The sequence below is a fragment of the Musca autumnalis genome, unplaced genomic scaffold, assembly GCF_047663935.1.
Source record: "Musca autumnalis isolate F117 unplaced genomic scaffold, ASM4766393v1 scaffold_2, whole genome shotgun sequence".
NCBI classification, from domain to species: Eukaryota; Metazoa; Arthropoda; class Insecta; order Diptera; family Muscidae; genus Musca; species Musca autumnalis.
The window spans coordinates 17,240,057-17,266,756 of record NW_027411755.1 but is presented as its reverse complement, the minus strand read 5'-3'; the positions used below and the strand labels follow the sequence as shown (position 1 = coordinate 17,266,756).

The 26,700-nt window shown below is 31.3% G+C and overlaps 1 protein-coding gene across 5 annotated transcripts in view; it reads right to left on the bottom strand.

Annotated features, from left to right (window-relative positions):
* Lar (tyrosine-protein phosphatase Lar) overlaps positions 1 to 26,700 on the bottom strand; it is a 992,349-nt gene that overhangs the window by 781,183 nt on the left and 184,466 nt on the right. For all 5 annotated transcript variants that reach the window (XM_073967222.1, XM_073967225.1, XM_073967224.1 and 2 more), the window contains one exon: positions 19,320 to 19,443. The gene's annotated coding sequence lies outside the window, so the exon portion shown is untranslated. The remainder of the gene's footprint in view (positions 1 to 19,319; positions 19,444 to 26,700) is intronic.

Here is a 26,700-nt window from a genome sequence, read left to right as displayed (position 1 = left end):
ATGGAAAAACCCTTTGTTACAAACACAAAAACACACACCGACATATGATTATGCAAAAGTCTCCAATTACAGGCATATTTTAGGGCAAACATAAATTTTCTACAAGTGTTCGAGGATAACACTTTTATCCACAAAAGTGGATAATATTATCCACATTTGTGAATAAAAATATTGTCCACGTTTGTGGATATTAATGTTATCCACGGTTGTGGATAAAAATATTATCCACGTTTTGTGGATAAAAATATTATCCATGTTTTGTGGATAAAAATAAAATCCATATTTTGTGGAAAAACAATTATCCACGTTTCGTAGATAAAATATCATCCACGTTTCGTAGATAAAAATATTATCCACGTTTCGTTGATAAAAATACTATCCACGTTTTGTGGATAAAAATATTATCCACGTTTTGTGGATAAAAATATTATCCACGTTTTGTGGATAAAATATCATCCACGTTTCGTGGATAAAAATATTATCCACGTTTCGTGGATAAAAATATTATCCACGTTTCGTGGATAAAAATATTATCCACTTTATGTGGATAAAAATATTATACACGTTTTGTGGATAAAATTATTATCCACGTATTGGGGATAAAAAAAATTATCCACGTTTTGTGGATAAAATTATTATCCACGTATTGGGGATAAAAATATTATCCACGTTTTGTGGATAAAAATGTTATCCACATTAGTGGATAAACAAAGTATCTACGCTTCTGGATAAAAATACTATCCACGTTTTGTGGATAAAAGTATTATCCACGAATTGTGGATAAAATTATTATCCATGTTTTTAGGATAAAGTTATTATCCACTTTTTGTGGATAAAAATATTATCCACTTTTTGTGGATAAAAATATTATCCACGTTTTGTGGATAAAAATATTATCCACTTTATGTGGATAAAAATATTATACACGTTTTGTGGATTAAAATATTATCCACTTTATGTGGATAAAAATATTATACACGTTTTGTGGATAAAATTATTATCCACGTATTGGGGATAAAAAAATTATCCACGTTTTGTGGATAAAATTATTATCCACGTATTGGGGATAAAAAAATTATCCACGTTTTGTGGATAAAAATATCATCCACGTTTCGTGGATAAAAATATCATCCATGTTTCGTGGATAAAAATATTATCCACGTTTGTGGATAAAATTATTATCCACGTTTTGTGGATAAAATTATTATCCACGTTTTGTGGATAAAAATATTATCCACGTTTGTAGATAAAAATATTATCCACGTTTGTGGATAAAAATATTATCCACGTTTTGTGGATTAAAATATTATCTACATTTTGTGGATAAAAATATTATTCACATTTTGTGGATACAATTATTATCCACATTTTGTGGATAAAAATATTATCCACGTTATGTGGATAAAAATATTATCCACGTTTTGTGGATAAAATTATTATCCACGTTTTGTGGATAAAGTTATTATCCACGTTTTGTGGATAAAGTTATTATCCACGTTTTGTGGACAAAGTTATTATCCACGTTTTGTGAATAAAAATATTATCCAAGTTTTGTGGATAAGAATATTATCCACTTTTTGTGCAAAAATATTATTCACGTTTTGTGGATAAAAATATTATCCACATTTTGTAGATAAAAATATTATCCACATTTTGTGGATAAAATTATTATCCACGTTGTTTTTGGATAAAAATAGTATCCACGTTTGTGGATAGAAATTTTATCCAAGTTGGATGATGAAAATATTAACCACGTTTGCGGATAAAAATATTATCCACGTTTTGTGGATAAAAATATTATCCAAGTTTTGTGGATAAGAATATTATCCACTTTTTGTGCAAAACTATTATTCACGTTTTGTGGATAAAAATATTATCCACATTTTGTAGATAAAAATATTATCCACATTTTGTGGATAAAATTATTATCCACGTTGTTTTTGGATAAAAATAGTATCCACGTTTGTGGATAGAAATTTTATCCACGTTTGTGGATAGAAAGTTTATCCAAGTTGGATGATGAAAATATTAACCACGTTTGCGGATAAAAATATTATCCACGTTTTGTGGATAAAAATATTATCCACGTTTTGTGGATAAAAATATTATCCACGTTTTGTGTATACAAATATTATCCACGTTTTGTGGATAAAAATATTATCCACGTTTTGTGTATACAAATATTATCCACGTTTTGTGGATAAAAATATTATCCACGTTTTGTGTATACAAATATTATCCACGTTTTGTGTATAAAAATATTAGCCACATTTTGTGAATAAAAATATTATCCACGTTTTGTGGATAAAATTCCCAGCAAAATGTTCGATGCCAAAGATGCCATTCAATCATGGGTGCAAGTGATCTGGCATGTCATCTTTTTAGCATCTTCATCGATGAATTTTATATGAACGTGGACCCCAAAAGATGACGTTCTTTTTCGGATCCTAAGAATGCCATTTTAACCAATGCTTTGACATGTCATTTTCACCAATGCTTTGGCTTGTCATTTCCACCAATGCTTTGGCATGTCATTTTCACCAACCCTTTGCAATGACATTATCATTACGACGAGAGTTTTAACAACGTTGGTTGTGATTTCGAGTAGCCGACAACATCAAGCCTATTGTAAATAATTAATCTTATATATTTAGAAAAGTGTGTATAAATAAAAATACAAAATTCATCTCTATTGGATCGATGGAATAGGTTCAAATGCTGATGAAAAGATCGGATCTTTCACGACTTCCTTTGCATGGGTTCAAATGCTGATGAAAAGATCCGATCTTTCACGACTTCCTTTGCATTGGTTCAAATGCTAATGAAAAGATCGGATCTTTCACGACTTCGTTTGAACCAGTGCAAAAGATGCCATGAAATCACGTCACCGCATGGAACCCCTTCCTTCAAATTTTGCTGGGTTATTATCCACGTTTTGTGGATAAAATTATTATCCACGTTTTGGGTATAAAAATATTATCCACAATTCGTGGACAAAAATATTATCCATGTTTTTTTGGACAAAATTATTATCCACATTTTGTGGATAAAATTATTATTCAAGTTTTGTGGATAAAATTATTATCCACGTTTTGTGGATAAAAATATTATCCACGTTTTGTAGATAAAAATATTATCCACGCTTTGTGGATAAAAATATTATCCACCTTTTGTGGATAAAAATATTATCCACGTTTTGTGGATAAAAATATTATCCACATTTTGTGGATAAAAATATTTCCACGTTTTGTGGATAAAAATATTATCCACGTTTTGTGGATAAAAAAATTATCCACGTTTTGGGGATAAAATTATAATCCACTTTTGTGGACGTTTGTGGATAAAAATATTATCCGTTCGTGGTTAAAACTATTTTTCACGTTTGTGGATAAAAATATTATCCGTTCGTGGTTAAAACTATTTTTCACGTTTGTGGTTAAAAATATTATCCAAGTTTGTGAATAAAAATATCCATGCTTGATAATAACGTTATCCAAAAACGTGCATAATATGTTTATCCACCAATAATTATTTTATTTATCTATCCACATTCAGTTACATTTTCCGATTTGATTTTACCTTCGACCTAACAGTTATTCACATTCCCAAGTTTTAGTAACGCCTTAATTAAAATTAATTATTTTTGACTTCTTTTCCCTTTCCCTTTCACTTGTTTTGTTTTTTTTTTCACATCGCCTGCAATCAAAACCGTGCTGACCTTAATTGGATAACCGCAAATATTCCTCAATTTCTTTTCATCCTTACCAACAACAAGGATAAGCACTGAAATCACATATGAAAGACATAAATGGAAGTGGAACAGACAGATATTTTTTGGTGTGCGGGACAATCACGTTGACAGTTGTCGACAGCAATACTTTAGAAATAATTTAACGATTATTCTTCTCCATATTATTCGTACAAAAAAAAACTTTTCACTTTTCTGCTGTGACGATTGAATTACTGCACATACTCGTACATATGTAAAATCTTCTGCATATGAAATAAAGTTTTCCTCATTTTCAAACCAAAAAAAATGGAAAACAAACTATTCAAGTTCCTTCTCTGTGGCTGGGAAACTTTCCTAATATCAAACTAATTTAGTTAGCAAATTATAATTTTTAGATTAGGCAAATTATAACTTTTCCACTTCTTCCTGCTCGTTGTAATGACGAGACACAGACAGTCAGTCATTGAAAGCGAGGCCACACAGTTAAGCTGCTGTTGCCGGAGTTGGGTTTTTGAAGAAACCACACACTAAAATACTAACTTACAACAAGCACTTTAACTTAACTACTCAATTTTGTCTTTATCCAAGGCAATGATGATGAAGATGAACCCCTAATTCCAGTTGACAACTCTTTTTCGTTTGTTTCTGCTTTTGGGGTTGTGGAGTTAAGGGGCGTTATAGTGACACATGTGTGGGGGAAGATGATGTGTGTCTAAGTGCTGTACAATTTCCTGACAATTGCTGAGAATATATGTCAATTTTGTGGTTTTCAAGCATAACTTTCCTACTCCACCACACAACAACACATAAGTTAAATTTTCAACGCTTTGCTCTGCTCGCTTTGCCAAAAGAAAAAATACATATGAGAAAAATATTTGATTGCAAGACAGACATATGGCATAATTGAAATGAACTAACGAGGGAGGGTGAGAATTTTGCGGTGGAAAATTAAATTAATTAAATATATGTATGATATAAATAATTAAAGTAGAAGGTCCATAGAAAAAATACGTAAAAAAGAAGACCATGAAAGTTTTCGTTATTTAATAGCTAAGAAGACTGAATCACTTGAAAGCATACCCTGAGTTCAGCTTCAGGAACAAATGTTTAAAATTTTCTTAAGGATGGGACTTGTTAAGGGAAATGGTCTGACCAAAAAAACTTAGTCAGAGGGTGTTGGGCATGCACAATTAGAAATCAGAACACAAGACACTTTTAACACTTTGGTGGTTTATTCACAACTGAAAACAATTCAACAATGTGTACAGGTACTTATATGTTTAAATCTTAATACATATTCAGGTATGTAAATGTTTGCATTGGGTGACGTAGGGGATGGAAGATACCAAGGAACGGTCCTGACCGGCTTAAACATGGCAAAGCCCAGGATTTATCTTGTTCCCTCTTTCATCTCAAGTGGACACTGGCCTCCTGTGGTGTCACCTGGGGAACTGCCTTTAACACCCGATAAAGGTAGTGAGCTAACATGTGCCGCGCGTTCACCCATAAGAACGCTAAAAACTTGGGTTTGGGCGTCGGGTAAGTAACCCTCCCCTAGAAAAAACAGCCTACTATAAAAAACAAAAGAAAAGCAAAACAAACCCCTCTAAATTTGACGAATCCCGCAAACGTTCTGCATCTGGAATGTTCGCACTCTTTATAGAGAAGAGGCAATTAACGCATTGGTAGATGTACTTGAAAGTATAAGGCCGACATCACTGCCATACAGGAAATACGATGGAATGGGAAAGGCGTCACAACAACACCTAAAGGTGACGCACTGTACTATAGCTGCCATTACATAAAGCATGAGTTTGGTTGCGGATTTGTAGTTGGTAGGAGGTTAAAACATCTGGTCACCGGCTTCAACCCAGTGAATGAAAGACTCGCTGCAATTCGATTAAAAGCTAAATTCTTCAACATCAGCTTAATTTGCGCTCATGCTCTCACTGAAGACAAGGACGACCAGACCAAAGATATATTTTACGAGCGCTTAGAAGAAACTTACGACCGTTGCCCTGCCCACTAGGCGATTTTAATGCCAAAATTAGAAAGAAGAATATCTTTGGCCAAACAGTCGGGAAATTCAGTCTCCACAGTGAAACATCTGAAAATGGTATGAGGCTGATAGACTTTATTAGTTAGCAGTACCAGATTTAATCATCTCGAGTTTAATCATAAGACTTTATGCTCCAACTATAGTGGCATATTGTAAGAACGACTAAAGCCCATGGTCAACGAAATAATGTGACCATACCAATGCGGCTTTAGACTTGGCAAGTTCACCATTGACCAGATATTTACCCTGCGGCAAATCCTGGAGAAGACCCAAGAAATGCAGATCGACACCTACCACCTTTTTGTCGATTATAATGCAGCCTTCGACAGCCCGCTACGTTGAAATGTATTCCAAGCCAATGTCTGAATTTGGTATCCCCGCAAAGCTCATTCGTCTTTGTAAAATGAATCTAACTGACACAAGATCTTCAGTTAAAATAGGAAAGAACCTATCCGAAGAGTTTTGTACCAAAAGAAGCTTTAGGCAAGGAGACAGCATTTCGTGTGATCTTTTCAACATACTGCAAAAAAGGTTATACGAGAGGCAAACGTCAAAAGAAGTGGCACAATCTACACCAATAGCCACATGTTACTTGCTTTAGCTGATGATATAGACATCGTGGGACGATCAGTAAAAGAAGTAACCAATATATTTATGAAGGTCGAAGAAGAATCTGCTAAAGTGGGTCTAGCGGTAATCGGCGAGTAGATCAAGTTGATGGTGTCGACGCGCAATGCTTCCATTGAGATCGGACCAACTGTTGAAGTTGGTTCCTATAATTTTGAGGTAGTAAAAGACTTCGTATACGTCGGCACCGCCGTAAACACAACAAACGACTCAGTTGTGAAATAAAAAGAAGAGTTGTATTGGCCAACATATGCTACTTTGGCTTAAGTAAGCACTTCAAAAACAAAGCCACAACTCGTCAAACAAAAATAACGATTTACAAAACACTGATACTACCCATGCTGATGTATGGTTCCGAAGCCTGGGTACTGGGTAAGGCAGTGCTTGGCGTGTTTGAGAGAAAAATGTTTCGAAAGATCTACGGACCAATATGCGTTGACGGTGAATATCGACGTCGTATGAACCACGAGCTGTATCTGCTATACAACGACATCAATATAGTTAAACGTATCGAGATGCAGCGATTGCGTTGGCTAGGTCATATAATAAGAATGAGCGATGATGAACCCGCTAAAAAGGCGTATAAATTCGAGCCACATGGCGGTGCACGCAGAATTGGCAGGCCAAAGAATAGATGGCGCAAACAGGTGGACGAAGAGATGACAAGGCGCGGTATTCCAGAAAGCGAAGCACTAAACAGAGAGAATTTGAGATATTTTCTTAGTTCGGTCTATGGAACAAATGTTCTGTAATGGGCCAGCTATGTAAGTAAGTAAGTAAATATTTGCATTGATACATTTCCAATAGAGAGTTAGACTAAGTTTTTTGGTTAGACCACTTCGTTTAACAAGACCCATCCTTATGAAAATTTTATTAATGATTTTTTATTAATTTCTCTCACAATTTCTTGTTCCGTTTGCTGTCCTTTTTGTATTAATTTCAGTCTGTTTCTAATTTTCAGTCCCTTTTCTAATATGTTGCGCCCAAAAGTATGCACGTTAATTCCATTTTACAAGGCAAATACCAATCTAGTCCATCATTGACATATAGAGGGTACTCCATTATGGACATATAGAGGGTGCTCGCGACATCAGCTGCAATATATAACTATACACTACCTTTTGGACAGTGTACACCTTTTCAGACTTTTCACAACTAGCAAAAAAACTGGGTCGGTCACTTATTATCTTTGAATTTGGTGTAGTTATTCGCAAAGACTGTCTTCCACCTCCAATGGTATTATATATTGATTTTTAAACACCTTCTCCGTGATATAAACAATTGAAATTTTCAAGAAAATAATTTCAAAATATCACTTGCAACCCAATAATTGAGTCGGTCACTCATTTTGTTGAACTTTTTTTTTTATAAATAGTCGTTAATTAGTTCATTCGTAATCAATTATATTGTTCTTCATAATCACCTTTTTATTTAAATAGGAAATCTGAGAAAAGTTCATGACTAGAACTTCAACCTTTTCACTTAGAAGCTCCTGAGTCGGTCACTCTTTACCTTTGAATTTTATATACATATTCGCTCCGTGAAATAGAAAATTTAAACTTTCAAGAAAATAATTTCAAAATATTACTTGCAACCCAATAATTGAGTCGGTCACTCATTACGTTCAACTTTTTTTACAAACAGTCGTTAATTGGTTCAATTGTTATCTATTATATTGATGTTTTTTATTTAAATAGGAAATCTGAGAAGAGTTCATGTTTAGAACTATAACCTTTTCACTTAGAAGCTCTTGAGTCGGTCGCTCTTTACCTTTGAATTTTATATAAATATTCGCAGAGTCAGTCATCCACAATTAATACATTTATATAGATTTTCTTGAACATCTTGCCATTGAAATATGAATTTTTTTAGGTTTAAGAACGTGGTTGCAACCTTTCCGCTTGAAAAGTTCATGTCTACAACTTCAACCTTTTCACTTAGAAGCTCCTGAGTCGGTCACTCTTTACCTTTGAATTTTATATAATTATTCGCAGAGCCAGTCATCCACAATTAATACATTTATATAGATTTTCTTGAACGTCTTCCCATTGAAATAGGAATTTTTTAGGTTTAAGAACGTGGTTGCAACCTTTTCGCTTGAAAAGTTCATGTCTAGAACTTCAACCTTTTAACTTAGAAGCTCCTGAGTCGGTCACTCTTCAGCTTTGAATTTTATATAAATATTCGCTGAGTCAGTCATCCATACTTAATCGATTTATATAGATTTTCTTGAACATCTTGCCATTGAACATCTTCCCATAGTTGCAACCTTTTCGCTTGGAAGCTAGTAATTGAGTCGGTCACTCATTATCTTTGAAGTTTATATAAATAATTATTCCTCTATATTTTCTCACAAATAGAAGTTCAGGTTAATTCTTTCCCCATCCCTTCTAACGAAATATTAAATTTCATTGCGATTCATCTTTTGCATGTGGCAAGATCTGCTATGACAAACTTAATTTAATTTTAATTAGTTCATATGTTAGTACAGATGTAGATTTCATATAGATGACTAATTATGGATATGGTTCCTGGTATTAAAATAACATTATTTGCAACCCTCGGTGTAAAGGAACAATGTAGTCATCAACATTAAATTGGCAAATTATTTGAATGCGAAAATTATTATCAAGAGTATGGGAAGTTTCCTGGGGAAAAATATTTGTCTTTATTTATTTCAAAAAAAAAAAAAAAAAAAAAATTTGGAAAGAAAGCCCCTCCCCAGAAAGAAATTAAACAAGAATTGTCATTTCAAGATCATCATGTGGGGCTTTAGCAGGTAAAAAAATTATTTAGAAAAACTAAGAAGTGTTCTGTAGTGGGCCACCTAAATAAGTAAGTATATTGATATGTGTAGAGCAGCCCATTGATTCATTGTCCATTTTTCAAACCACAGAGGTCAATCATATTTTTTCCGTTTTAGTTCCGTCTGATGTTACTCCTCTAAAAAAATATAGAAAACCCAAACATTGATCTTATAAGATCAAGGTTAGTTCACTTAACGTATAATTTCTTGGTAGCTTCGTTGATGGAGACCGAAGCAGTATCGCTATCTGGCTTAAAATGTACGACATCTACAAGAGAAAAATAAAACATACTGTTTTAGCTCAGACTTTAACCTTGGAAACCTTATATAAAGGGTGTCCTACATACCGAAGTTTATACTGAAATGACTAAATAACATTTTCTATTAACAAGGAAAACAATTCTGTAAAGAAAATAATCGCGATTTTATCTAATGGATGGAAAAGAATATTTACAAATATTTATAGCGAAAATTAGACTGCATTAAAAATTTAGACATACAAATTTAGCAAAGATTCCCACCTAACAAAGGAGCGGCATTCGGGCAATAGATGTCAGCTTGTTACTATACAGTGGGGACAGTGGGTGTGTTGTAGCGCCTACAGAATTCTACGATTTTTACATTGCCTTAGGTGGATTATTTTAGCTTGATTCGTGGTTATAGTATGTTAAGAAAAAATGGTGTATAATGCATCTAATAAAAATAAGAAAATCTTCTGTCGAAATTGCGACAAATTCTAAGTGTCTTTGAGGGGTCCATGAGCATGTTCAGAGTGTATTCAGACACGGTTTTTTGGGAGAAAAAGAAAGAAAAATATCCAAGAGTGCTGTTTGCTAAATAAAAAATTTTACTGAAAATGTAATTCGAGGTTTTAAATTAGTACATTAATATTCACTGATTAGAGGAGCAGAACTAGTTCAACGGTCTTTTGAAGGAAGATATATTAATGACCATCACGACGGAGAACGCAAGAACTTCTAACTTTATAGAAGGTCTGTAAAACTAAAATATGATTTCTGTGTCTATAAAATAATGAGTTTACAAACGAACTAGTTCAACGGTCTCTTGAAGGAAGATATATTATTGACCTTCAAGACGGAGATCGACAGAACTCCTAACTTTAAAGAAGGTCTGTAAAACTAAAATATTACTTCTGTGTCTATAAGATAATGAGTTTAAGAACGAACTAGTTCAACGGTCTCTTGAAGGATGATATGTTATTGATCGTCAAGACGGAGAACCAAAGAACTTTTAACTTCAAAGAAGGTCTGTAAAAATAAAGTATGATTTCTTTGTCTATAAGATGAGTTTATAAACGATTTTTTTTTAATTTGTCCATGAAACGTTCGTTGCATACAGCAGCTAAACTAATGCGATATTATCAGCATAACTTTGCAGAATCTACGACGAATGGAGCTAAAAAGCTAATGGACATAAACTATGATCTAAACTAAAAGAAAAATAGCGAAGTAAGGAAATGGCAAGTGTATGTTGTATAATTAAATGAACGAATATACTATTGAACTAAAAGAACTGATGTACTTATCCAGAAGGAAGATCTATTAATCATCTTTAAGATGGAGGAAAAAGTTGCTGCTAACCAATCGATAGATTGTAAATGATTAAACAACTGAAGTTAAGAAATACCGGTTCAATTAGAAGTGCTGAACATGAAATTGAACCTAAAAACTCAATAAAGCGACTGAACTAGTTTAATCTAAGACGTTGTGTTTTTGTTCAAAAACGACATTGTATAAGATTTTCGATTTTACAGAAATTATTCGCAATGGAATTAAAAGGCGAAACTAAACTAATAGTCAACTGTACTTGTAAAAGTGAGGCCTTTAATTATTGGAAAATAAGTAATGAACTATAACTACTATGGGGAATAGAAATTGGGAAATAATAAGGGCGTACTCTATATGGAAGAAAAGAAGGGTATATTAAACTAAAGGATGTGATGAACTTATTCAGAAGAAAGTTTTATACTGATCGAGAACTAACACATACACATAAAATTTAATCAAGATCTCTAAATAGAAACATTTATTATCAATAATTATACAGCAAAGTTTTCCAGTACGGGAGACAAATATTCTTTTGTTGCTTGAAATTTGTTTTCATACATTCCATTGAGGCAATAACTATATCATTAAATATGGGCAGGACGGCGGAGACAGGGATGATTATAAAGAAAAAGAGAAGACATTTTTAAAGATTTCTCTGATGTCTTTCCCCATAGCAATATTTTGAAGTTCATCTCCAAAGAAATAAAGTTGAGTTTTAAACAAATTCTTTAGACCATCATGAGATCACAAAACTTTATGGCACAAAACGTGGAATTTTTTAAACAAAATTGCAAGGCCAATCTTATAAAATACGTGGATATTTTTAACAAATTTTTAAGGCCAAACCTATACTACAATACGTAAGGGAAGTAGGGGACATATCAAGGAGGTCACTGAATGAAGCAACTGATTTCTTTAATGTCTTTAAAAAATCCACGTTTTGTGGTCTAAGGTTGGCCTTAAAATTTCTTTAAAAAAATCCACGTTTTGTGGTCTAAGGTTGGCCTTAAAATTTCTTTAAAAAAATCCACGTTTTGTGGTCTAAGTTTGGCCTTAAAAATTTCTTTAAAAAATCCACGTTTTGTGGTCTAAGTTTGGCCTTAAAAATTTCTTTAAAAAATCCACGTTTTGTGGTCTAAGTTTGGCCTTAAAAATTTCTTTAAAAAATCCACGTTTTGTGGTCTAAGTTTGGCCTTAAAAATTTCTTTAAAAAATTCACGTTTTGTGGTCTAAGTTTGGCCTTAAAAATTTCTTTAAAAAATCCACGTTTTGTGGTCTAAGTTTGGCCTTAAAAATTTCTTTAAAAAATCCACGTTTTGTGGTCTAAGTTTGGCCTTAAAAATTTCTTTAAAAAATCCACGTTTTGTGGTCTAAGTTTGGCCTTAAAAATTTCTTTAAAAAATCCACGTTTTGTGGTCTAAGTTTGGCCTTAAAAATTTCTTTAAAAAATCCACGTTTTGTGGTCTAAGTTTGGCCTTAAAAATTTCTTTAAAAAATCCACGTTTTGTGGTCTAAGTTTGGCCTCAAAAATTTCTTTAAAAAATCCACGTTTTGTGGTCTAAGTTTGGCCTTAAAAATTTCTTTAAAAAATCCACGTTTTGTGGTCTAAGTTTGGCCTTAAAAATTTCTTTAAAAAATCCACGTTTTGTGGTCTAAGTTTGGCCTTAAAAATTTCTTTAAAAAATCCACGTTTTGTGGTCTAAGTTTGGCCTTAAAAATTTCTTTAATAAATCCACGTTTTGTGGTCTAAGGTTGGCCTTAAAATTTCTTTAAAAAAATCCACGTTTTGTGGTCTAAGGTTGGCCTTAAGAATTTCTTTAAAAAATCTACGTTTTGGTCTAAGTTTGGCCTTAAAAATTTCTTTAAAAAATCCACGTTTTGTGGTCTGAGTTTGGCCTTAAAAATTTCTTTAAAAAATCTACGTTTTGGTCTAAGTTTGGCTTTAAAAATTTCTTTAAAAAATCTACGTTTTGGTCTAAGTTTGGCTTTAAAAATTTCTTTAAAAAATCTACGTTTTATGGTCTAAGTTTGGCCTTAAAAATTTCTTTAAAAAATTCACGTTTTGTGGTCCAAGGATGGCCATAAAAATTTTCTTAAAAAAAATCCACGTTTTGGGGTCTCAGGATGCCCATAAAAATTGTCTTTAAAAATCCACGTTTTGTGGTCTAAGGATGGCCTTAAAACGCGTCTTTAAAAAATCCACGTTTTGTGGTCTAAGATTGGCCTTAAAAATTTCTTTAAAAAATCCACGTTTTGTGGTCTAAGGATGCCCTTAAAAATTGTCTTTAAAAAATCCACGTTTCGTGGTCTAAGGATGCCCTTAAAATTGTCTTTAAAAAATCCACGTTTCGTGGTCTAAGGATGCAGTTAAAAATTGTCTTTAAAAATACGCCTTTTTGTGGTCTAAGGATGCCCTTAAAAATTGTCTTTAAAAAATCCACGTTTTCTGGTCTAAGGATGCCCTTAAAATTGTCTTAAAAATTGTCTTTAAAAAATCCACGTTTTGTGGTCTAAGGATGCCCTTAAAATTGTCTTAAAAATTGTCTTTAAAAAATCCACGTTTTGTGGTCTAAGAATGCCCTTAAAATTGTCTTTAAAAAATCCACGTTTTGTGGTCTAAGGATGCCCTTAAAATTGTCTTTAAAAAATCCACGTTTTGTGGTCTAAGGATGCCCTTAAAATTGTCTTTAAAAAATCCACGTTTTGTAGTCTAAGGATGCCCTTAAAATTGTCTTTAAAAAATCCACGTTTTGTGGTCTAAGTATGCCGTTAAAAATTGTCTTTAAAAATCCACATTTTGTAGTCCAAGGATGCCCCTAAAATTGTCTTTAAAAAATCCACGTTTTTTGGTCTAAAGATGCCCTTAAAAATTGTCTTTAAAAATCCACATTTTGTAGTCCAAGGATGCCCTTAAAATTGTCTTTAAAAAATCCACGTTTTGTGGTCTAAGGATGCCCTTAAAATTGTCTTAAAAATTGCCTTTAAAAAATCCACGTTTTGTGGTCTAAGGATGCCCTTAAAAATTGTCTTTAAAAAATCCACGTTTTGTGGTCTAAGGATGCCCTTAAAATAGTCTTAAAAATTGCCTTTAAAAAATCCACGTTTTGTGGTCTAAGGATGCCCTTAAAATTGTCTTAAAAATTGCCTTTAAAAAATCCACGTTTTGTGGTCTAAGGATGTCCTTAAAATAGTCTTAAAAATTGCCTTTAAAAAATCCACGTTTTGTGGTCTAAGGATGCCCTTAAAATTGTCTTTAAAAAATCCACGTTTCGTGGTCTAAGGATACCCTTAAAATTGTCTTTAAAAAATCCACGTTTTGTGGTCTAAGGATGTCCTTAAAATTGTCTTTAGAAAATCCACGTTCCGTGGTCTAAGGATACCCTTAAAATTGTCTTTAAAAAATCCACGTTTTGTGGTCTAAGGATGCCCTTAAAATTGTCTTAAAAATTGCCTTTAAAAAATCCACGTTTTGTGGTCTAAGGATGCCCTTAAAAATTGTCTTTAAAAAATCCACGTCTTGTGGTCTAAGGATGCCCTTAACAATTGTTTTTAAAAATCCACGTTTCGTGGTCTAAGGATGCCCTTAAAATTGTCTTTAAAAAATCCACGTTTTGTGGTCTAAGGATGCCCTTAAAATTGTCTTTTAAAAAAATCCACGTCTTGTGGTCTAAGTATGCCCTTAAAATTGTCTTTAAAAAATCCACGTTTCGTGGTCTAAGGATACTCTTAAAATTGTCTTTAAAAAATCCACGTTTTGTGGTCTAAGGATGCCCTTAAAAATTTGTTTAAAAATCCACGTTTTGTGCTCTAAGGATACCCTTAAAAATTTGTTTAAAAAATTCCCGATTTGTCTGGTAAGGTTGGGCTTAAAAATCCACGTTTTGTGTTGAAAGGTTGGGCTTAAAAATTTGTTTAGGAAATCCAAGTTGTATGGTCTAAGGTTGGCCTTAAAAATTTTTGTTGGTAGTTCTTGCAGGACAACTGAATCACTTCTAAATTTTCCTCGGATATTTAGGGAGTCAAAAATTTATATTGGATTTCTCAAAAAAAAAAGTTATTGCTTTCTAATTCCCCATCCTTGCCGAGATGGAATTAAGGTAAGTCAATATGCCATCTTACCTTCCCCACCAAAAATATGAACATAAAAAGCCATCAATATTTAAAAATATTGATTGCTGGCATATTTTTGCAATATTTTATACTAATCCATCATCAAAAGATCAATTGGGAGGATTATTGAAGGCATATAATTGCAAATTCTTTGAACATATGCGTGGATTTCCAAGGAGTAAGAAAAAAAAACAAAAAACTCACAACCAAAAGTCATTTGAATAACAAAGGAAAAAATAGACAGTCTAGGTAACTTTTGAGCTTTTAGGAACAAAGATGGGATGAGAAGGAGGATATACGCCTTATTTATTTTTTGCGAACGGATGATAGACAACTCCTGTGGTTTTAAGATATATGTATGTATGTGTGTATGTAGGTATGTTTGAACAAACAACTGCCAAAAGTCACGTGTAAAGGAAACGGAAAACAAGTGGCATAAAATAGGCCTATCAATAAACACGTCTTCAAGTAAATAAACGTTTGTGATGTGGCGCGTCTAAAGGTAGGAGTTTTGTCATCATTTATGCCATGTGTGTGTATGTGTGTGTGGGATCTAGAGGAAGTGTCTTAAGGATATGTTATTGCCATGCAAAAAGGCATATCATGCTAAATGTTTGGGGAGGATGTATAAATGAAAATATTGCATGCGTGTGTGAGTGAGCGGGAGTTGTTAAGCATCAATGCGGCATGGGCATTTTTGCCGCCTGTACGTGAAACAAGCAAACAAACATATCGCTCGTTCTTGTTGTCTTAAAAGCCCAAGTAAATGTAATTGCTTATAAAATATGCAAACCACAATTTCAAGCCATTATCAAACATGGCTAAATAACCGCACGATGACTTTGGCGACAAGCAACCGACCGACAAAAAGGTGAAGAAGACGACGACGACGAAGTTAAAATCTTCAAAGCTTTTTGGTGGTGGTGACGGTAAGAGCAGCAGCTGTTTTTGTAACAGAAGCAACAGCAGAGGCAGCCAACCAACCATCCAGCCTATTACGATTAGATTCATGCTAACAAAGTGGCAACATTAGATGAATGGCAATATGCCATAATGGCAATAGCCAGAGGCAAGGTAAGTAGCAGGGCTGGCTTTTAAACCTCTTGTCTATGTTTACCTTAACGCAATCCTTTAGAAAGCCCACACCAAAAACCCTGATTGGTGTTACAATATCGATGGTAAAGCTCCTACTGATGTTGTTACTTTATATTTCTTCGTTAATCTCTCAAACTCCACAATGCCCAACCTTAAGAAAGTAATCGCTCAAAGTCAAGAATTTTGTGGAGACGTAGAACCTCCACTCTGCTCTTAGCATCGAAGGCAACAGCATCATCGTTATTATAGACATTTTCAACGCATCTTAGCCACCGCATAATAGCTGAGATGACTTATTGGCATTTGAAAGATTGTTATAAATAAGACACCATTAAAAGTTTCACCAACAATGAATGAATGGCGAAGGTAGGTATGATGATAAAAAGGAGGATTTTAAACAAATTTTTAAGGCCATCCTGCGACCACAAAACTTGGATTTTTAAACAAATTTTTAAGGCAATCCTTAGACCACAACACGTGGATTTTTGAAACAAATTTTCACAGCCAAACTTAGACTACAAAACGTGGATTTTTAAACAAATTTTTAAGGCCATCCTTAGACTACAAAACGTGGTATTTTTAAAACAAATTTTCAAGCCCATCTTCAGAGCAATAAACGTGGATTTTTTAAACAAATTTTCAAGCCCATCTTCAGAGCAATAAACGTGGATTTTTTAAACAAATTTTCAAGCCCATCTTCAGAGCAATAAACGTGGATTTTTTTAAACAAATTTTCAAGCACCTCAATAGAGCAATAAACGTCGACTTTTTAAAAAAAAAAAATTCAAGCCCATCTTCAGAGTAATAAACTTGGATTTTTTAAACAAATTTTCAAGCCCATCTTTAGAGCAATAAACGTGGATTTTTTTAAACAAATTTTCAAGCCCATCTTTAGAACAATAAACGTGGATTTTTAAACAAATTTTCAAGCCCATCTTCAGAGCAATAAACGTGGATTTTTAAAAAAATTTTCAAGAACATCTTCAGAGCAATAAACGTGGATTTTTTAAACTAATTTTCAAGCCCATCTTCAGAGCAATAAATGTGGATTTTTTTAAACTAATTTTCAAGCCCATCTTCAGAGCAATAAATGTGGATTTTTTAAACAAATTTTCAAGCACATCTTCAGAGCAATAAACGTGGATTTTTTAAACAAATTTTCAAGCCCTTCTTCAGAGCAATAAACGTGGATTTTTTAAACAAATTTTCAAGCCCTTCTTCAGAGCAATAAAAGTGGATTTTTTAAACAAATTTTCATGGCCATCTTCAGAGCAATAAACCCGGATTTTTAAATAAATTTTCAAGCCCATCTTCTGAGCAATAAAAGTGGATATTTTTTAAACAAATTTTCAAGCCCATCTCCATGCAAAAAATATGTTTCTAGAATCCACGTTCACGAAAAAAAAATCTTTTTAAAAATCCAAGTTCATGAAAAACAAGTAAGAAAAGCGTTAAGTTCGGTCGGGCCGAACTTTCTATACCCTCCACCACAAATTTCAGCCATTTCAGTGGATTAATGTGGCCACAACCTTCAAAATACCGAAATTCGGAAGGTACCGTTCTATGGGGGCTATATGATGGCGTGGACCTATACCTACAAATTTCTGGGGGAAAGTTTTATACGCCTAAAAAGGACTAAATACCAAATTTCAGCCATATCGGTGTGATAATGAGGCTAAAACGTTCAAAATATCCAAAATCGGGAGATATTGTATTATGGGGGCTATATCAACACGTGGACCTATATAAACATTTTATGGTAGAAATGTTTCTTAGCCTCTGGAAAAACAAAATACAAAGTTACAACCGATTCTTTGGTCAAATGGGTCTAATACATTCAAAATATATTAAAATGACGCGTACTTTATAAGGGGTCTTATGTCGGGACTATACCAAAACGAGGACCTATATAACCCAACTTTGGTAGGAATGTTTTCTGGCCTCTGAAGACACAAAATACCAAATTACAACCAATTCTGTGGTCAAATGGGTCTAATACATTCAAAATATATTAAAATGACGCGTACTTTATATGGGGCCTTATATGGGGGCTATACCAAAACGTGGACCTATATAACCCAACTTTGGTAGGAATATTTTTTGGCCTCTGGAGACACAAAATACCAAATTACAAGCAATTCGGTGGTAAAATGGGCCAAATATCTTAAAAATTCCTTAAAACGACGACGCGTCACGCGTCATTTTGTATGGGGGCTATACGAAAGCGTTGACCTACATAGCCCGCTTTCAATACCAAAAGTCCTACGTAAATATAACATATTTTCCCAAAATTTCATCAACCTACGTCAATCCGTTCGGACGCTAGAGTGATTTCCACAGACGGACAGACGGACAGACGGACGGACATGGCTATATCGATGTAGAATTGCACGCTGATAAAGAATATATATACTTTGTGGGGTCTACAATGATTATTTCGAGTAGTTACAAACGTAGTGACAAACTTAATATACCCCCATCCTATGGTGGAGGGTATAAAAATACTTTTTTTTTTAAATCCACGTTCATGAAAAAATACTAATTTTAAAAAATCCAAAACAATATTTTTAAAATCGACAGTTTTTAAAAAATCCACGTCCATGAAAAATATATTTTTTTAATCCTCGTCCATGAAAAAGAGTTTTTTTAGTCCACGTCCATGAAAAAATATTTTTTATCCTCGTCAAGGAAAACCTATTTTTTTAATCCACGTCCTTAAAAAAATATATATTTTGTTTTAAATCCTCGTCCACGAAAAATATGTATTTTTTAAAATCAAAAAAATATTTTTTTTTAAAAAATCTAAGTCTATCAAAAAAATATTTATTTTAAAAAATCAACGTCCATAAAAAATAGTTCTAAATACCGGTCCATGAATCATATTATTAAAAAATCCACGTTTTGTGGTCAGATGGCTCATCAAAAACATCCCAATGTCCTGGGAATTTTAGGCTTTAATTTATTTCCACCTTTACCACCGGCTATAAACAACTATCTTGAGCAATTTTAATGAACGTCGCCATTAAAAGTGTCTTCATCGAAGCTGCTAACAATCCCACAGCTAAACATAAAACTGTCACAATGTCATTAGCAGTCATAAACATCATCAATAAATGCAAACACAGCATTTAAGGCAAAGTCAAAAGTTAAAATGTCCTTTCAATGCCACCCTCTGCGTGTCTCTCAAGAATGAACACATTTTCTTTCCTTTGGCTAATTATCATTAATGTTGCTTTTAAAGAAGCTCAGAATATTTTATGTTAATACCAAAAACGATAACGTTTTAAAGAGGAAGCTGAGAAGGAGGACGATTGGAAGACTTACCCTGTGCGTGCGTGTGTCCAATTTGCTTTTGATTTTCGTTGATTGTTGATTTTGTTTCTGGTCTCCTAGAAGTGGTGGTGTTTGTAAATTTTTGTTCAGTTTAGAAAGTTTTGATTTTGATTAGCTGCAAAGAAGAAGAAGAACAGAAAATAGGAAATAAGTTATAAATGAAACGTTTAAAAGCGGTTCATTAAGAAATCTAAATATTTTGTCAATAATCGAGGAAACATTTTGTCAAAGAGTTTTGTGTGTAAATAGGAAGTTTTAAGAAAAAATAATTTGTTATTCCACAAAGATTTAAGGAGCAGGGAGTTTGGCGAACTTAGAACAATAAATTTCATAGCGAATAATAAGGAGATTATAGTATTTGAACAATTTTCAAAGGCCAAACGTGGATTTTTTAAACAATTTTCAAATGCCATACAGACTGTGGCCCATAGACGTGGATTTTTTAAGAAATTTTGAAGGCCTGCATATATCCCATAAAACCCCATTAAAGAAATTTATGGACCAGCATTTGGCCCATAAACGTGGATTTTTAAAGAAATTTATGGACCAGCATTTTTACCACAGACGTGAATTTTTTTTAAAAAAAATTAAAGGTCACACCGTGGCCCATAGACGTGGATTTTTAAAGTAATTTTTACGGCCCGCATCTTGCCCATTAACGTGTTTTTTTTAAAGAAATTTTGAAGGCCAGCATCTGGCGCATAGAAGTGGGTTTTTTAAAGAAAATTTAAAGGCCACACTGTAGCCCAAAGACGTGGGTTTTTTAAAGAAATTATAAAGGTCAAATTGTGGCCCATAGACGTGGGTTTTTTAAAGGAAGTTTAAAGACCACATAGTGGCCCACAGACCTGAATTTTTTTAAAGAAATTTTAAAGGCCACATTGTGTCCCACTGGCTTTGATTTTTTAAAGGAAGTTTAAAGACCACATAGTGGCCCATAGACTTAGATTTTTTAAACAATTTTCAAAGCCAGACTGTGGCCCATAAACGTGGATTTTTTAAAGAAATGTTAAATGCCACACTGTGCCCCATAGACGTGGATTTTTTAAACAATTTTCAAAGGCCAGACTGTGGCCAATAAACGTGGATTTTCTAAACAATTTTCAAAGACCAGACTGTGGCCCATAGACGTGGATTTTAAAACACTTTTCAAAGGCCAGACTGTGGCCTATAGACGTGGATTTTTTAAACAGTTTTCAAAGGTCAGACTGTGTGTGGCCCTTAGTCGTGGATTTTTAAACACTTTTCAAAGGCCAGACTGTGGTCCAGAGACGTGGATTTTTTAAACAGTTTTCAAGGGCCAGACTGTGGCCCATAGACATGGGTTTTTTAAACAATTTTCAAAGGCCAGACTGTGGCCCATATACGTGGATTTTTTAAACAATTTTCAAAGGCCAGACTGTGGTCCAGAGACGTGGATTTTTTAAACAGTTTTCAAGGGCCAGACTGTGGCCCATAGACGTGGGTTTTTTAAACAATTTTCAAAGGCCAGACTGTGGCCCATAGACGTGGATTTTTTAAACAATTTTCAAAGACCAGACTGTGGCCCATAGACGTGGATTTTTTAAACAAATTTCAAAGGCCAGAATGTGGCCCATAAACGTGAATTTTTTAAACAAATTTCAAAGGCCAGACTGTGGTCCATAAACGTGGATTTTTTAAACAATTTTCAAAGGCCAGACTGTGGTCCATAAACGTGGATTTTTTTAACAATTTTCAAAGGCCAGACTGTGGCCCATAAACGTGGATTTTTTAAAGACATTTTGAAGGCCAGCATTTAGCCCATAGACGTGGATTTTTTTAACAACTTTCAAAGGACAGACTGTGGGTTTTTAAACATTTTGCACAAGCCGGTCTGGGAATTTTTTAAACAATTTTCAAAGGCCATACTGTGGATTTTTTAAGCAATCCACAGACTGTAAATTTTTAAACAATTTTCAAAGGCCAGGCTGTGGATTTTATAAAAAAATATTCTTCAAAAAATCAAGATTTTTGAAAAAAAGAGTCTTTAACAAATCCACGAATTTTTAAAAAATTTTCTTTAAAAAATCCACGAATTTTTAAAAAAATTTCTTTAAACAATCCACGAATTTTTAAAAAATTTTCTATAAAAAATCCACGAATTTTTAAAAATTTTCTTTAAAAAATGCACGAATTTTTAAGAAAATTACTTTAAAAATCCACGAATTTTTAAAAAATTCTCTTTAAAAAATGCACGAATTTTAAAAAAAAAATTCTTTAAAAAATGAATTTTTAAAAAATTTTCTTTAAAAAATCCACGAATTTTTAAAAGATTTTCTTTAAAAAATCCACGAATTTTTAAAAAATTTCTTTAAAAAATCCTCGGTTGCTAAAAAAACTTTAAAAAATCCACGATTTTTGAAAAAATATTCTTTAAAAAATCCACGAATTTTTAAAAAATTTTCTTAAAAAAATCCTCGATTGCTAAAAAAACTTTAAAAAATCCTCGATTGCTAAAAAAACTTTAAAAAATCCACGATTTTTGAAAAAATATTCTTTAAAAAATCCACGAATTTTAAAAAAAAAATTCTTTAAAAAATCCTTGATTGCTAAAAAAAACTTTAAAAAATCCACGATTTTTTAAAAAATATTCTTTAAATAATACACGTTTTTTTAAAAAATATTCTTTAAAAAATCCACGTTTTTTGAAAAAATATTCTTTAAATAATCCACGATTTTTTAATAAATATTCTTTAAAAAATCCACGATTTTTGAAAAAATATTCTTTAAAAAATCCACGATTTTTGAAAAAATATTCTTTAAAAAATCCAAGATTTTTGAAAAAATATTCTTTAAAAAATCCACGATTTTTGAAAAAATATTCTTTAAAAAATCCACGATTTTTGAAAAAATATTCTTTAAATAATCCACGATTTGTTAATAAATATTCTTTAAAAAATCCACGATTTTTGAAAAAATATTCTTTAAAAAATCCACGATTTTTGAAAAAATATTCTTTAAAAAATCCAAGATTTTTGAAAAAATATTCTCTAAAAAATCCACGATTTTTGAAAAAATATTCTTTAAAAAATCCACGATTTTGGAAATTATTTTTTATTTAAAAACCAAGCTTTTTGAAAAAATATTCTTTAAAAAATCCACGTTTGTTGGAAAAAACATTCTTTAAAAAATCCACGATTTTTGAAAAAATATTCTTAAAAAATCCACGATTTTTAAAAAAAATATTCTTTAAAAAATCTACGATTTTTGAAAAAATATTCTTTAAAAAATCCACGATTTTTGAAAAAATATTCTTTAAAAAAACCCACGAATTTTGAAAACAATATTGTTTAACAAACACAAGCTTTTCGAAAAATATACTTTAAAAAATCCACTATTTCTGAAAAAAATATGCTTTGAAAAAAATCCACAATTTTTGAAAAAAATATTCTTAAAAAATCCACAATGTTTGAAAAAAATCTACGATTTTTGAAAAAATATTCTTTAAAAAATCCACGATTTTTGAAAAAATATTCTTTAAAAAATCCACGATTTTTGAAAAAATATTCATTAAAAAATCCACGATGTTTGAAAAAATATTCATTAAAAAATCCACGATTTTTTAAAAAGGATTCTTTATAAAATCCACGATTTTTGAAAAAAATATTCTTTAAAAAATCCACGATTTTTAAAAAAAGTATACTTTAAAAAATCCACGATTTTTGAAAAAATATTCTTTAAAAAATCCACGATTTTTGAAAAAATATTCTTTAAAAAATCCACGATGTTTAAAATAAAAATTCTTTATAAAATCTACGATTTTTAAAAAAATATTCTTTAAAAAAATCCAAGATTTTTGAAAAAATATTCTTTAAAAAGTCCAAGATTTTTGAAAAAAATATTCTTTAAAAAATCCAAGATTTTTGAAAAAATATTCTTTAAAAAATCCACGATTTAAAAAAATATTCTTCAAAAAAATCAACGATTTTAAAAAAAAAATATTCTTTAACAAATCCACGCTTTTAGAAATAATATTCTATAAAAAATCCACGATAAATATTATTTAAAAAATGCACGATTTTTAAAAAAATATTCTTTAAAAATCCACAATTTTTGAAAAAATATTCTTTAAAAATCCACAATTTTTGAAAAAATATTCTTTAAAAAATCCACGATTTTTGAAAAAATATTCTTTAAAAAAATCCACGATTTTTGAAAAAAATATTCTTTGAAAAAATCCACGATTTTTGAAAAAATATTCTTTAAAAATCCACGATTTTTGAAAAATATTCTTTAAAAAATCCACGATTTTTGAGAAAATATTCTTTAAAAATCCACAATTTTTAAAAAAACTTCTTTAAAAATCCACGATTAAAAAAATTCTTTTTAAAATCCATGATTTTTGAAAAAGTAGACGTGGATTTTTTTAAAAAAAAATATATTTTTTATTTGACCAACGGAAACTTTTTTCTAAAACATCCCATTTTATATTGTTAAATATTAAGATTTAATTACCATCATTGTAGAAAACTGGTAATTGTATTTATTGTCATATTTCAGTTCTTCCTTCTTTAGGGTTTCTCTTCCCTTGTTTTCAATATTTTCTTTATTGAATTATATTTGCCTAAAGGTAATAATTATTTGAGTACGCCTCCATCTATCCAACATTCCTGCTTTGTCTTTGATATTTACTTTAACAAATGTTTTTATTACAACTCTCGCAAGGAGTAGGAGGAGGAGAATGAAACAACCTCAGATATCTTTGGCTATAATTAACGTTTTTTTTTTTTTCTTCAGCCTTCTGATACTTTGAAGTATTTTAACCCTCACCTTGCATTTATTCCATAATTACTAGTTTTTCTTTACAATTGATGTGATGTGTCATTACATTGTTTGATATTTGTTTTGGAATCACTGACTGGTGATTGAGTGACTGACTGCCTCACTGACTGTGTTTGTAAATCAATGAGTGTTTGAATAAAGTAATTACCATGATGAGATTTTAATTGCTTTATACTATGAATTCGTCTTCGTTTGTATTTATTTACACATAGTTTTGTATTTGATTTCAATATCTGCATGTTTGTACATGCATATATATATTGAAATTAATTTTTTGATGTATGTTTTATTGATGTTAACTTTCTCCACCACTCCTCACTCGTAAGTAGCATGTCACAATAATGTCAATAGGTCTTAGTTTTCCAATCAATGTAAATTAATATGTGAGAAAATTATTTTGACTGGAAGTTGAAAATATATTATAAAAATATTATGAGTAATAAAAAATAAGCCAATCAAAATATTTCTCACAAAATTTACGTTTGATTGGGTTGAAAATGTATTTTTTTTAATACAGGTTTGATGGTTATTTGAAAAAAAAAATATTTTTTAATAGATCCAATAGAATTTTTTTTTAAAAAATCCACGTTTGATGGTGGTATGAAAAACAATTTTTTAAAAAATCCACGTTTGATGGTGGGATGAAAAACTATTTTTTTAAAAATCCACGTTTGATGGTGGGATGAAAAACTATTTTTTTAAAAAATCCACGTTTGATGGTGGGATAAAAAACTATTTTTTAAAAATCCACGTTTGATGGTGGGATAAAAACTATTTTTTAAAAAATCCCCGTTTGATTGTGGGATGAAAAACTATTTTTTAAAAAATCCACGTGCGATTGAGAGGGCTGACAAAATATTCTTTTTTTAAATCCAGGTTTGATATTGATTTCGAAAAATATTTTTTGAAAAATCCGCGGTCGATGGTGGAATGAAAAACTATTTTTTAAAAAATACACATAAAAATTCACGTTTGATGGTGGGATGACAAAATATTTTTTTTAAATCCACGTTTGTTATTCTGATGATCCCTTCAAAAACATTCTTTAAAAAATCCACGTTTGTTGTTCTAATGATCCCTTCAAAAATATTCTTTAAAAAATCCATAAAAAGTCCACATTTGAGAGTCTGACCACTTTACATGTAATAATAATTTCTATTATACCGTAGGTTGTAAGCCCTAAGTATATATGTGTCCCCCTCCTTGTGTTACGGTTCATAATGTTAATTGTATTTTTTGCCTTCATCCAATAATTTTTATATTTTGTATTGGAGACAAAAAAGGGTAAACACGACACTCACCTTACACATGACCCTTGATATGAAGTGATATAATGTCAAAAGGTGGGGATAGGCACTATGAATATTTCATTTGTATATGCTTTTTAATTGATTAATAATTACATTCATACGCTTATGACGACGGCGAAGAAGATTTATGATAAAATAATTGAAAGAACAATAATTAATTAAAACTCTTACGAGAAAATTAAATTATTTTCCAATATTCTTTTATATTATGTTAATGTCTTTATTATGGTTCAGTAGGACTAGTGGAATATGGTGTACATCTCACCACAAAAACAAATTGGAAAATAAGTAATTTATTAAAGAAGGTAATGAAAGTTCAGACATAAGCGTGAATATTTGTTGAATGACTGCGGTCTTTGAGATTTTTGATTTTTTAAAAGTAAAAATACAAATATTTAGAAGTATATTCGGGGATTTTTTAAAAATATTTAGAGATTTGTTCGTGGATTTTTTTAAAAATATTCGTGATTTTTTTATATATTTTGTGCTATATACGTGGATTTTTTGTAAAAATATTTTTAAAAATATTCGTGATTTTTTTTTTATATATTTTGTGCTATATTCGTGATTTTTGAAAGATATTTTGAGTTATATTCGTGGATTTTTTTAAAATATTTTGTTATATACTCGTGTATTTTTTGTACTATTTTGTGGTATTTTTTTTTAAATATTTTGTGGTATATTCGTGGATTTTTTAAAAATATTTTGTGGTATATTCGTGGATTTTTTTAAAAATATTTTGTGGTATATTCGTGGATTTTTTTTTAAAAATATTTTGTGGTATATTCGTGGATTTTTTTAAATATTTTGTGGTATATCCGTGGATTTTTTAAAGATATTTTGAGTTATATTCGTGGACTTTTGAAGGATGTTTTGAGTTTTATTCGTGTATTTTTTAAAATGTTTTTGTGGTATATTCGTGGAGTTTTTAAAAATATTTGTTGCTATATTCGTGGATTTTTTAAAAATGTTTTGTACTATATTCGTGGATTTTTGAAAGATATATTGAGATATATATAGTGGATTTTTGAAAGATATATTGATATATACATAGTGGATTTTTTTAAATATTTTAAGACGTATTGATGGATTTTTTTTTTAAATATTTTGAAAAAAATATTCTTTAAAATATCTACTCTACTATCTATTATAATATTCTTTAAAAAATCCACGATTTTTGAAAAAATATTCTTTAAAAAATCCACGATTTTTTAAAAAAAAAAAAAATTCTTTAAAAAATCTACTATTTTTGAAAAAAT